Source organism: Chrysemys picta, chromosome 2 (assembly GCF_011386835.1).
Source record: "Chrysemys picta bellii isolate R12L10 chromosome 2, ASM1138683v2, whole genome shotgun sequence".
Classification (NCBI taxonomy): Eukaryota; Metazoa; Chordata; order Testudines; family Emydidae; genus Chrysemys; species Chrysemys picta.
This window is the reverse complement of record NC_088792.1, coordinates 222,312,277-222,326,123: the sequence shown is the minus strand read 5'-3', so window position 1 is coordinate 222,326,123 and position 13,847 is coordinate 222,312,277.

Sequence of the window (13,847 nt, the reverse complement as noted above, 5' to 3'; positions counted from 1 at the left end):
GCAGGTGAGGGAGGGGGGCTGAGGAGGCGAGCGGGCAGGCAGTGGTGGGAGGTGAGTAGGCAAGCTGGAGGGGTGGGGGGCTGAGGAGGCAAATGGGCGGGCAGTGGCGGGGGGGCAGGTGAGGCAGCGGGGGCGGGACTGAGGAGGTGAGCAGGCGGGCAGTGGCGGGGGGTGAGTAGGCGAGCTGGGGGGCTGAGGAGGCGAGCGGGTGGGCAGTAGCGGGGGGCAGGTGAGCCGGCGGTGGGGGAGGAGGCGGCTGAGGAGGCGAGCGGGTGGGCAGTGGCGGGGGGTGAGTAGGCGAGCCGGGGGGAGGGGCTGAGGAGGCGAGCGGGCGGGCAGTGGCGGGGTGGGGCAAGCGAGCGGGTGGGCAGTGGCAGGGGGCTGAGTAGGCGAGCTAGGGGAGGGGGACTGAGGAGGCAAGTGGCGAGTCGGTGGCTGACCTTTTTCTACTGATCTGGTCTGGCTCCCATCCCCTCTCCAAGGGTTGCAGCTGTCTGGAGGTGCTGCCTTCCACACCTTCCTCATTCACACCTCATTCATTCAACAGGGCAATTGATTACAAAGTGGGGGGAAGATCTTATTCTACTTCTAGCAAAAAGACATTTTTCTTTTACCTTAATTATACTATCTTAGGGGCTAGCTATAACATATTATCAAGGTTCAATACTGCTGTTTCAGCAGGGCGGCGCTGGGGGAGGAGGGTTTTTTTTCCACGGGGCAGGAGGTGCTGGGGGGGGTTGTTTCGGGGGGGGGCAGGCGGTGCTGGGGGTGTGTGTGTTTTGGGGTGGCTGGGTGGTGCTGGGGGGGGATTCCGGCGGCGCTGGGGGGTTGTTCGGCAGGGCCGGGGGTTTCGGCCCTCAGCTTTTTTCTTTGGAGTAATATGGCCCTCCCCGCTTTGAGTTGTGCAGGCCTGAAAGAATTGCATGGGTATTTTGTCTCTATCCCCATCCCCTATAGCCTGCATGGGCGTGTTGTCTAGAATGTAAGAGATTTTGTCTTTATATCTGTCTATAGCTCCCAGCACACTGTTGCCACTGTACAAATACTAAATAAATTACAGTGCTGGCTGTTGCTCTGTAGTCTACAGATTCAGGCCCTATTTCAGCAATGCATGTGCTTAACTTTAAGCATGTGCTTCAGTGTTTTGCTGAACTGGATCCGCAATTAGGAATTACTGTTCAGAAAACCAACTACCATAAATGGGTCCAGTGGTGATGTGCCTCCTTCCTGGAGTGAGGATGCACACAATTAAATACACTGTACTAGAATTCATGCAATCACTTCTATACGAAATAATGACTGCTGCCTAAAACTGAGAAAAGAGCCAGACACCTCCTAGGAAAATGAACGAGGCAGTGCCAGTTCAGAAAACAGCAATCAGTACAGAATCAATAAAAGAGGTGTTAATGACATGTGGCCAGGAAAGCCCTCCCACACAGAACAGGCTGCAGTCATTCACAGTGCTCTATTGCAAACAGATCCTAGAGGGTTTAGACATGTGGAAATGTTTAAAACCAAACTTTTTTTGGTGGGGGAGGAAATCAGATGAAGGCAGGGAGCAAGTTGAAATGCAGTAATACTGAAACGGGCATTGCTGATGATGATAGACAGTAGATTAGACCTTAGTTTGGAATGTTGATATATACTTGAGCAAAACCAGCCAATGTACAGTATGCTCCCAATTATCCAAATAGCATGGGGGACATGGATTTTGTTTGGCTAATTGAGAGGGCAGGAGCCATTCAGCAGTGGAGTGGCCTCCCCTCAGTTACGGGCTTGTCAGTCATCCTCCCTCTTCTCCTCTCAGTCCTGGCCAGGGATCTCTGCTCTGCCCTGTCCTGCTTACTCCCTGCCATGACTGCAGGGCTGCAGAGGGCTCCCTGCACTACTTCAGGTCTGGTGACAACCCATACATACAGGGACAAGGTGCAGGGGGGAGGCCATGATCCTGTTGGGGGCGGGGCGAGCACAGACCCCTGACCAGGACTCTGCTCTGCCCAGCCAGGACCACAGACTTCCTTGAACCTCCAGAGATTGGGTGCCACTGGCCCTGCGGCAGTGCAGGAAACCCTCTGCAGCTCTGCTGTCATGGCCCCACTCACTCACTCACATGACAGTAGGGCTGCAGAGGGCTCCTGCACTGCCACTGGAGCCACTCATCAGCAAGGTGGCTTCCTCCTTAGCTGGGGGCTTGTCCTCCATGTGGTCCTGGCTGGGGGTGTGGGTGTGTGGGGGGGAGGATCTCTGCTCTATTATGTGAGCTTCCACATTATCCGAATCTCTTCCTTGTCCCCAGGCATGAGATACATGTTGCAGAGGGTGTGTATCTCGTGCTGGGGGACAAGGAAGGGATTATAATAGTGTGGAGTCTAGGATTGATAGGGGTACAGATAAAGGTGGGTAAACTGTATAATTGATTCTATAGGAAAAGCATAAGAGCAGGGAGGTAAGTCTCAATATTGCTCTGGTATAGTCACACTTGGAATAATATACTTAGATTGGTATTTAACTGTAAGCCCTATGCCTCAGACTCTAGAAGGTAAGGAACTCGCTGCTCTCATTTATTGGTGAACAGGTGAAAGTATGGCTATAGGGCTGCATTTGCATAATATTTCTACCCAGAATTCCTTCAATGACATTTTGGGAGTCACCATAACTATACACAAACTCAGAATTGGTTGAGTGGTGGAACTGAACAGAGAGGTGAAAGGAGAGCTATTTTGTACCAGGAGGGCATTTCTGGTGGTAAGGATGATGCTCAAGTGTTCTGTATGCTACTTGCTGCCCTCCACTGAGTATCCTGTAACCTTGGGAGGATTCTTTGCTAACCCCTACCCCACTCTTCTCCCAGAGCTGGGGAGAGAACCCAGGAGTCCTGACTCCCAGTCTGCCCCCCTGGACCTCACTTCCTTGCCAGAGCCAGGCAAGTCTCTGTCCTGCACCAACAGCATGAATTGAGGCCTCTGGGTACTCAGTGCTCCTGTGTTCGTAGTAGCCCATATTGCCAAGGAGACATAATGTTCTGTGGCAGCTGGAGTTTCCTAAGGGCTGATGGCTTCATGCCCAGTATACTGCATTGCTATAGTCCAGATGGGAGATGACACAGGTGTGTATAACTGAGACCAGATCATCATCCACCTGAATGGGATGGAGTCTCTAAGCCAATCAGAGATGATAGAAAGCATTACTTACAGATGCTGCTATGTTAGAGCTCAGCATCAGTGAGAAATCCAAGAACACTCCTAAACTAGTGACTGAATTGACCAGTTGTGGGAGTGTACCTTCAACCAAAGGAGACTGCACTGTGGCTGCAAATGCTTCAAAATGCTTTCCTCTGCCACCAGATAACCTCCATGTTGCTTGGATTCAGCTTTAATCAGCTCCATGACCTCATCTGATCCAAGAACTGGGCTATTTTGATGGTAGAAGTGCAGTTGTATGTGATGAAGGAGAGCAGAATTGTGTGTCATCTGCATATTGCTGGTACCTAAATGCATTTCATCTGACTTGTTCACTTAGTGATTGCATGTAGGTATTGAATAGGAACAGAGAGAACTCATCTTTGGTGGAATTGACAAATGTGAAACTAGTAATAGAGATGCAGTCTCCCATCACTACTTGTTGGATGCATCCCTCCAGGAGGGACATAACCACTTTAGAGCTTTTCCCTGGACCTCTGCCTCCTCCCGCAGATGGCTACAGCAGCATCTCCTGGTCAAGTGTTGAATGCTGACAAGTGATTCAGTAGGATGAGAATGGATGTCTGCCCATTATCCTGTGACAGTAAAAGATCATCCATTAATGCCACTAACATGTTATCTCATGAATCCAGATTGTGCTGAGTCTAGGATTTGGGCTCCAATTAGATGAGCTTGAAGTTGGCCTTTATCTAGCTTCTCTGAGCTTGCTCAGTAGCAGAAGGTTTTATGCTCAGTGGTAGTTGGCTAGAACTGATATATCCAGAGTTTCTTCAGTCTCTGTTGGGCTATTGCATGTTTGAAGGAGGAAGGAAGATTTCTTCTCGGAATGAGACCCTGAAGTGTTCAACAGCATTGGCTCCTGTTGAGAACAACGGGAGCTGCTGAGTGCAAGTACTTCTGAAAATATGACCACTTCATTCAGGAGAGCTGTTGAGTCCTGAGCTCACTTGAGAAATATAGCTCAATGTATCAAAATAGTTTTCTAAAAGTAAGTACTTCACACAAGAAGAAAAGCTTCAGAAAGGAAAAGTGGGGAGATAGAGGTACCATAAACTAAACTATTATTATTGTTTAAAGGGCTTGTTAAAGTATCTAGACGTGGATTTTTCCATCAAGGTTGGGAAAAAATTAGCATACAGAGTGTAGTAATGATGTTACAATATTAAGATCATTTTCATTCTAGTAGTCATTAAGCAAGGACTTACTAAGAGTGTAATTCAATCGGGGAGGCCACAGGGTGCACATGTAGTGTAATATAAACCTAATAACTTAATCTGCATACAGTGAGTCCAATGAATGTGAAATATGAATAGCAGTGTATATTACACATAGTTTGTCTTTATCTGATACTGTGGCTTCAAGATTAAAAAGTGCCTTGACTATTTCTTGTATTTTAATACGGTGTGTTGACTTTATCAAGGCAATCCATTTGTATTTCATTTTGTTGCTAAGACATTCCATTTAGAAAGGAAAAATTACAGCTTAAACTTTTATAGTTTGATATCATAGTCATGCAGTCATTGAGTCATTAGTCTTTGTGACTAATTTGCATAAAAAGCTAGAGAATTTGCTGTGGTTACTGAAGGATTGAATGACAATAATGTCCTTGATCCAAAATCAATTGAAGTAAAAGGAAAGAGTCCTGTTGACCCCAGTGGGTATTGACTTGAGCTCTTAAAGACCTTTCAGTTCTATTTTAGAGCCATTATCGCATTCTGTAGCTATACTTTATCCAATCCAAAACAATTGCAGCTCTCCAAACAAGCCCTTACAGTACATGTATTTTTAATGTTTTAGCCATAGAAGAGTATCCTTCAATCCTGTCAGTTAACAAGACTCTACTAGTCACATTGGATCTGATCAATGCCTGTTGAAGTCAATGGTAAAAGTCCCATGCACTTATGAGTAGAGATGGGTGAATAATTGATTTTCAATTCGACCAAAAAAACCAGAGCAGATACTTGGGTTGGCTCTGAACGTGTGTGGAATTTGTCAGCAAAGTCTGGTCATCTATGTAATCTTTGGCTCAGTGATTGGGGGACTTGCCTGCATGTGGGTGACCCAAGTTTAAATCCATGCTCTAGAACAAGGACTTGAACTCCAATCTTCCCTCTACCCAGGTGAGCATCCGAGCCACCAGGCTGTAGGCTATTCTGCTCTCACTCTTTCCTGTTGAAACTGTTCCATTTTGTATAAATATGTAAACATTCACTGCAAGAGAGAGAGCACGTGTAAGAGAATGAGTAAACAATTTGCCTGGAAAAATTTTATCCAGCTCTACTTTTTGGAGGCTTGAGTGTCATATACATCCTTATTTCTAGAGAAGGGTTTGAGTCAAAACCTTAGAGATTAACTTTAGAGAAGTTCATGTCTGGAACTGAATGTTGTGGCTCACTACCATCCGTAATCAGAGTTAATTTCCTTTCTGTGACAGCATCTGTGCTCATGTTCCCCTTAGTCGTACAGGAATTCGTTTGCTTGAAATTGCAATTTCAAGCCCTCTGGGGTGCAATTCTCTCTCAAATATACCTGTACAGTGTCTATTGAAGTCAATGGGGTGCCTGCATATCCCAGGCCAACTATGAGGCACTTATCTTATAAAAAGGACTACTTGAAACAATAAGATTAGAGCTCTGAGGAACACTTGACTCAAGACCTGTGTGCAATTAAAATCAGTTTTTCTCTGAATGCAATCTGTTCATGAATCAGCAGTGGTTGATTCATATTTTTGTGTAAACAAATTTTTCTCAGTGATGGATAATTAACTCTTTTGCTTTCAGGAAGTATCCACAAACACTTTGTGGCAGCTGCTCATTGGTGTATTTTGAGTTTGAACAGAGTTAATTGCCATAGTCATCACGGGAATTCAAATGGCATTTATCCTATATCCTGATTGGCTAAACTTACTCCTTTTGTGATCAGGAGAGTGAGCAGAGGCCATTATAACTTGGCTTTTGGGGGAGAGACTATATGGCTCTCTCACCTAGTTTTGACCAACATTTAATCTTTATTTCTTGTGATAATTTGTCACACAAACAAATTACTGTTTGTGCACAGAGGGACGGTGTTTTCCTTTTGGTAAAGTGCCAAAAGACGTAGTATTTCATTTTGCAGTGTAGTTGTATCTGTGTTGGTCCCAGGATATTAGAGAAAGAAGGTGGGTGAGATAACAAGGAGGGTCTTGGAAAGACCTGAAGAAGAGCTCAAAAGCTTGTCCCTCTCATCAACAGAAGTTGGTCCAATAAAAGATATTACCTCACCCACTTTGTCTCTTTATTTTGCAGGATATTTGCTCCACACAGCAAAGGGCCCTACATGAGATCCACTTCCCTATCCAGAAATGCAGCAGCAGGCTTCGCTTACCTGGAATAACTTAAAAGTATTCATTCTGTTAGCTAGGGGAAACTGGGTTAGCCTTCTGGTAATAATTTTGTCAGTATCAATTCTCAATGCACCTGCATTAGGATTTCCCCTTCCCCAGAGTGTGTTTTTGTCATTGTTGGTGTCATTAGGGGAGAGGTAAAAAGGAGAAAACATAACACGTTTTGATCAAAACTTATTTTTTGGCAAAATTTGCTCCTGTTAACCTAGGATTCTCCCCTCCCCTCAAACAAACAAAAGTGTAGTGTGACCAAAGTACTGCTTCATCATGGGCTTTATCACTTTTCCCATAGAAGAGGGTCAGAATAGGAAAGCTCTATGACAGTGGTTCCCAAACTTGTTCCGCAGCTTGTGCAGGGAAAGCCGCATCCGCAGGTTCGGCCGATCGCGGCTCCCAGTGGCCGCGGTTCGCCGCTCCAGGCCAATGGGAGCTGCTGGAAGCGGAACAGGCTGAGGCAAAAGCAGTAAGACAATGAAGCCAGAGGCAGAGGCCAAAGGAGAGCCAGAGCCAGTGGCAGCCATGGAAACAGGCATGATTTTAATTATTTATTGGGCAGAGCCAGAGGCCAAAGAGAGCCGGAGCCAGAGGTAGCCCAAGCAGAGTACTCCCTGACTGATGGGGGCATGAGAAAAGACTGTGGGGGAAGAACTACTGCCCCAAGCCTGTCCGAAGGGGGAGGTATGTGGCAGGGTGGACTAGGACCGGAGGCTCCCTGCTGGAGACCTTATAGCCCTGCATCACCTGGTCTCAGACTAGAGCAGCAAGAAGTCCTACAGGCAGCCTAGTGTGGCTGCAGAAGAGCTTCCAATCAGAGGGGCTGCTGGAGCAACCAATAAGGGGCAAGAAGGGCCGGATAAAAGGCAAACAGCAGAGCAGAGAAGTTCAGTTGCTGTATGGAGCTCAAGGAGTGAAGATTGGGTGATTGTCTGGCTGGAAGAGCAGCAGTACAGTGGACAGCTCACTGTGGAGAGCTCATTGCAGACAGGATTAAAGCCCAGGGAAGGCTGCTGAAGACCGGGAAGAGCAGCAGGACCAGCAGAAGGTCAGTGCCGACAGGCTGAAGCCTAGGGGGACTGAGCATAGAACCTGGCCAGGCCAGCGAGGCTACCAAGATGGGCCCTGCTGGTCTGGTTGAAGACTGAACTCAGGGAGGCCTGCTGAAACACCACCAACTGCAGGTACAAAGATGGTCCCTGGCTGGGTAGTTGAAGAAGGCAGTGCCTCTGGGACAAGCCTTAGAACTACGGCCCCATACCAGGTCTGAGATAAGAACTTGGACTGTATACCCCGGAAGGGGGGGTAGTGTATGTGGCTTGGCCGGAGGGCTGAGTCATTGAAGACCTGCCAAGAAAACCATCAGCCCAGGGGTGCCCATCAGAGGTGGGTGCCACCCTGATATAAGAACTAAAGCCAAAAGCAGCCTCATACCCACCAAAACAAAGGGTGCTGCCCATCAGTGGGTGCTGCCCTGAAAAAAGACCATGATTAAAGGTGTATTGGCCTAAAAAAACAAGGGTGCTCATGAGAGGTGGGTGCTGACCCCGTTACAGGTAAAAGAAAAGTGCAGCCTGGATCAAACATATGTCATAGATTAAAAACAGTGTGAATTGGTATAGTACATTTATTTCTGTCAAACTGGCTTTCCATGTAAAGGATAGGTTAAGAGACAACACATTGAGATGTTCTTTAGGGGTGATGGAACAAATCTGAGACATGCTAGCTAAGCATATAACTGGACTGATAGCACAAGGATTATTCTAATGTAATAATCAAAAGCAAACATCCAGACTACAGCTCGTCCATTCTGTTGGAAATTCCATGATTTCAAAATTTGTTTCTGTTTCAAATTGGAATGAATTGAAATTCAAAATTTCCTACAAAACAAATTTCAGACCAGGTCACTCATTTTTCAGTTTTTTATTTACCAGTTGCAATTTTATTTCTATTATTTTAATCACCTTAATTGTTTTATTTATATAACTTATAATATAGAAAAATAAATAATACAGAAATAAAATGTTTTGAAATGAAAAATCAAAATAGCTCATTCAATTACAACCTTATTGAATCACCATTTCATTTTTTTAAATGAAATGTTGTCAAAATTGTCATATTCCACTGGAATATGTCCCATTCCAAGAATCAGCATTTTCTGACGAGAAATGTTTCTTTGGAACTTTTTTTGACCAGCTCTAGTTGAGATAGATTTTCTCTTATCTGTTTTATCATTGCTGTCATCTTTGTTGGATTATAATTTCTATATTGTTCACCAGGATTGGATTCGTTGAGCTAATCCACCCAGGACTGACTAAATGTGCAATCTATATTGATCAGATCATAACATGATTATTCTAGGAGAACCTAGTTGTATTAATTTAGATGGGATAAATTGGCCAAAGGTATTACAATACAGTAACTGTCCAACATTTAACAGTTCTAAACAAGGTTTGGTTTTTGGTATAGAGAGGCCTCAGCCTCCTTAGTACCATGGGAGAAACACTACAGTATTTAAAAATCCTTTTAACCCTTTATAAGGATCAGGAAAAGCTGTTAAAATATTACGTTCAGCTTTCATTTTAACAAATTCTCTTGTTTCCTTTCCCTTTAGCTGAAGAGTTTTTTAGAAGAAACCCTGCCCTTGTTTGACAGTCTTTTAGATGGTAATAGCTGCCCCTTTGAGGAAAAGAGAAGTTAGTTGAGATGGGCTGGAGTTGCTGTTACTGTTAAAAATCCAATCCCATTTTATCCCAAGTAGTGGTTAGGATTCAGCTGGAGCCAGTAGAGGTGATGATGTTATCTGGGTTCCTCTCTATGGGCCAATTTGTTCAGAACATATCAGGATTTGGATGATAAAAGCCTAGGCTCCCAGGAGATGGTGGGGGTGGCAACTATGATGATGAAGCTTGCTTCAGTAGCCTCCATCTGTTCTTTTGTGCTTTCCCCTCTAAAGTCTCCTTTAAAGACCCACAATAGCTCATCCCCTCATTATTTTGTCCACTGGTTAGGCTGAATATCCAATATACCAAATAATTTCTGGTTCCACATCTTTTATTACCAAGCATGATTTCAATATAGTCCTTGAATCAGGGCCGGCTCTAGGTTTTTGCAGCCCCAAGCAAAAAACATTTTTGGCTGACCCCACCCCAGCCCTGGGCTCTCACCCCCCACCACTCCCTGCCGCCCCAGCCCTGGACTCCCCCCACCACCAGTGCTGACTCCGCCCACTCCTCCCTCACCTCCATCTGGTCCGGCACTGGCAGGGTCGGGGTAAACAGCGGGGCTCCCGGGCCATGCCTCAGCCCAGGGTCCCTCCAGCCAGGGCTCCCGCCTCCAGGACTGGACTGGACCCGGGAGGGCAGAGCCAGGGGACCGCCTTGGCAGGGGGCTGAGGAGCTGGGGCAGGGCAGCCCCAGAGGGAGCGGAGCCCCAGAGAGCGGGATGCGGGCCCCTCACGGCAGCGCCCCGCTCTCTATGGCCCCGCTGCTGCTGCTGCTCCTGGCTGCCCTGCCGCAGTCCCTGGGCGGCTCGGGCTGCTTTGCCCAGCCCCAGGTGCTGAGCTGGGGGGCAGCTGCCCTGCAGCACCTGCAGGCAACTCCAAGTGCCCTGTGGAGTGTCCCCCACTTGGAGCCTGCCCGGCCCAGCCACAAGGTGTGGCGCTGCTCCCCCACGGCGCAAACCGCAGCAGCCCCATGGCGACGCGCTGCTGCTGCCAGGGCCGGCTCTAGGCTTTTGCTGCTGGAAGCAAAAAAAAAAAAAGATGGCTGGAATGCTGCCCTGAAAATGTGCCGCCCGAAGCACGTGCTTGGTTTGCTGGTGCCTAGAGCCGGCCCAGCCTTGAATCATATCAAAGTGGCCCTTTTTTTTGGACTAATTTAGTCTTTAGTTTTCTTGCACCTGTTCATAACATTCTTCATAGAAAGCAACTTGACATAGATCATAAGATGTTGCAATATCATATACTTTTTACAATTGATCTTACAATTAGGGCTGGTGTGAGATTTGAGCCTACAAATTTACCCTATCTTAAAAGAACTGTTTTGAGATCTTAGTGCTGACTGCTGTGACAAGCCAGTGGTTCAAATAAGGGACAGATGAATTTAATCACCTAATGATGAAATCACCAAATGCATGCCCAGATTATATGTCCTAACCATGCTTTTGAATATCTGAGATGGTATAATGTAAAGTCATCACAAACTGGGGAAAACTCCAAGAACCCAACTGAGTGACTTAAAAAAAAAAAAAAGCCATAGCCTGTTTCTTTGACTATTTGTCTTGTATTTATTTTCTCTTTGTACCTGTCCTAAATTCTATGGGGCAGATCTTCAACTGATGAAAAGTGTCATAGCTCCACTGAAATCAATGGCGCTATGACACCTTTCATCAATTGAAGATCTGCCCCATTAACTTACAAGGAATGATAAATACATGTTTTGTCTGGATTTGCATCAATCTAATGAAAACATTATGTAATCATGAACAGCCACACTGACAAGCAGGGACTGGCTTATTTTTATTTAATAATGGAGATATCCCATCTCCTAGAACTGGAAGGGACCTTGAAAGGTCATTGAGTCCAGCCCCCTGCCTTCCTTAGCAGGACCAAGTACTGATTTTGCCCCAGATCCCCAAGTGGCCCTCTCAAGGATTGAACTCACAACCCTGGGTTTAGCAGGCCAATGCTCAAACCACTGAGCTATCCCTCCCCCCAACTCCTTGTCACTTTCCTCTTGGACTACTGAGCAAGAAGCCATCTAAGCAGTCTTTTCTTCCTTTGAAGGTGGGGCTAGATTAATAATGAAAATGATCCTCAGAATGAGAACAGACATGAATCTCAAACCATCTATAAAACTTCATCCTTTAAGGGTTGGATAAATCAAGAGTAGAGCTGGCCAGCAAAAGCTATATCCAGTTCATGAACATTTTTAAGAGTTCTAATTTTCCCTCCCTTTCTCACTGAGATGAAACAAACTTTCTGACCTTTTTGCAAAAAGTGTGTGTGTGGGGGGAGAGATACAGATCCACCTCACCCAAGTATAGCCAATAGCCCAGTGGTTAGAGCACTCACCTTAGGTGTAGGAGACCCAGATTCAAGTCCTTGCTGTGAATCAGACTATTAGCTATTCTGGGTATGTATGATCTCTATCACTTTGGTTTTGACAAAAATTCTTTCCTGGTCCTGAGAAACCTTGTTGAAGCTGATTCATTCCTGTGAAAAGTTTTGGTTTTGACATATTGGCACTTTCTGATGAAACCATTCTCCAAAAAATTCCTGACCAGCTCTAGTCAAGAAGACCTTCCCTCTCCATTTGCTCAACTTTATTTCTCTTGGGGATTTCAGAGAGCTTCTTTACCTTCAAACCACAAGAGTCTTTCCTCAGTCTGTCTCTCTTTACTTTCCTCCTTACCAGACCACATACTCCACTCTGGACTCTATCTCCCATGTCCCCAAATAGGCTTTCCACCTGCACTTATGCCTTCCTGCACTTTTCAGCAGGCTTTCCTGTCCAAGCAACAGTCTTCCCTGGCTATCCTCCGGTTCTCTGATACCCTTTGAAGATGCTTATGGGATATAATGGATCTGGTAGTGGTGTCTAATGAACCATGTGTAGAGTTAGGATTCATACTGCTGAAAATGCCTACAATCGCTTGCTACTGGGAGAAAATACTACTGCTATGAGTAGTGTCACTGAAGGCCATGCATTAAGACTCACAGTAGAAAACGCTTTGTTTACAAGATAGGGCCATTATTGCATATCTTTATGTAACATGAATACTGTATAAAACCTGACTATGTAATGTATAGTACTCATACAGCAAGTCCCAATTGCAGAATCTTTTTGGTGTACTTTTGAATGTTATCCCTCCATATCTGGCTTATTTTTCACTATCTCTCTTCAGTGCTTTGACAGCTGTGAGCTCTTAAGGATTTTTTTAAAATAATAACAAGTTATCCTCTGACTGAGAGCACTAATGGCTTCATTTAGTTCTGAATCAACCGCTGAGATTCATTTCACTGTGGTCCACCCTCTGTGACTTGCAGCTACAGATTTTGTCTAGATTATGTCTGAGAGATAATGTCAGAATGCAGTCATTTTTAGAAATTAATATATTGATATGTATATAGTTTAAATTTGAATTGCTCTGAAATGACATGTTTTGGTTCAGTTCAATAAGTGAAAATGTTTCTATTTGGGTCAGTTCCCAAATTAAATATTTTATTTCATTTTTCCTGATGAAAAATTACAAATCTGGCAAAATTCTTTTTTTTCCATGGAAAATTCTGGTAATGCAGAAACTGAATTTTCTGCTTATAGTTCAAACTAGACTTGGAATATTATAAGTGTAGGGAAAAAAAACAACAGTTGAATATGCATTGCAGGTTAGACTGATCATGATTAATTTGAATGAAAACAAATGGAAAAACACTGGTGTACTCTAAATCAAGTGAGAGGTAGAGTAGTAAAGGCTATAAAACCTCTCATTTAATTTCCCTAGTGTGAAGATTAAGCCAAGTATACCTTGCCAAAGCAAAAACTGTGTGTGAAGTAAAATTGGTTAAAAGATGGAGGCTTAGCAATTTACAAGAGATGTTTTTTCACTGGCTCAGACTTTTCTCATTAACAAATAGGCACTTGATATCTAACTCACTAACCTTAGTGCATACTTACAGAAAATTCCTGATATTATACTCCTGCCCTCAGCATGTCTCCTACACAGGGCTTGCAAAGAGTCCTCAGAAGACCACTTTAAAGTTGTCTGTCTTGGTTTCTGCTGGAGGGGAAATATTTCTCAACTGGAACTGAGGCTTTCAGAGGTGTGTGTGGGCTGTTTTTTAACACTAGTCTTTTTACTCCCAGTAAGAGACTGTAGAAGGGGGTAAGAACCTCACCCAGAATGTAAATGTAAAAATTGAATGCAGATCATTCTGAATGTCATGCAACACTGACCTTTGTGGAGCACAGGTGACAAATGATCTCCTTCCTTTTCTCCCACTCCAAGTCTATCACTCTAATCATTCTTAACGCAAAACATTGTTTGTGTTCTTAGCCCATATGAGTGCCTTTGTGAATTATACCTCACTATAACCTACTGACTGGCAGGGTAAATAAGTAGAAATACACCATTGTTACATATGCCAGTGGTGTCCAGCCTGTGGACTGGACTTTACATTGTGCCCCTCCAGGGTGATTAGGCTAAAATGAAAATGTTTGTTTGATTATGAACAGAAAATGTTTCCTAAGTCCTGCCCTGTGATTTTAAAC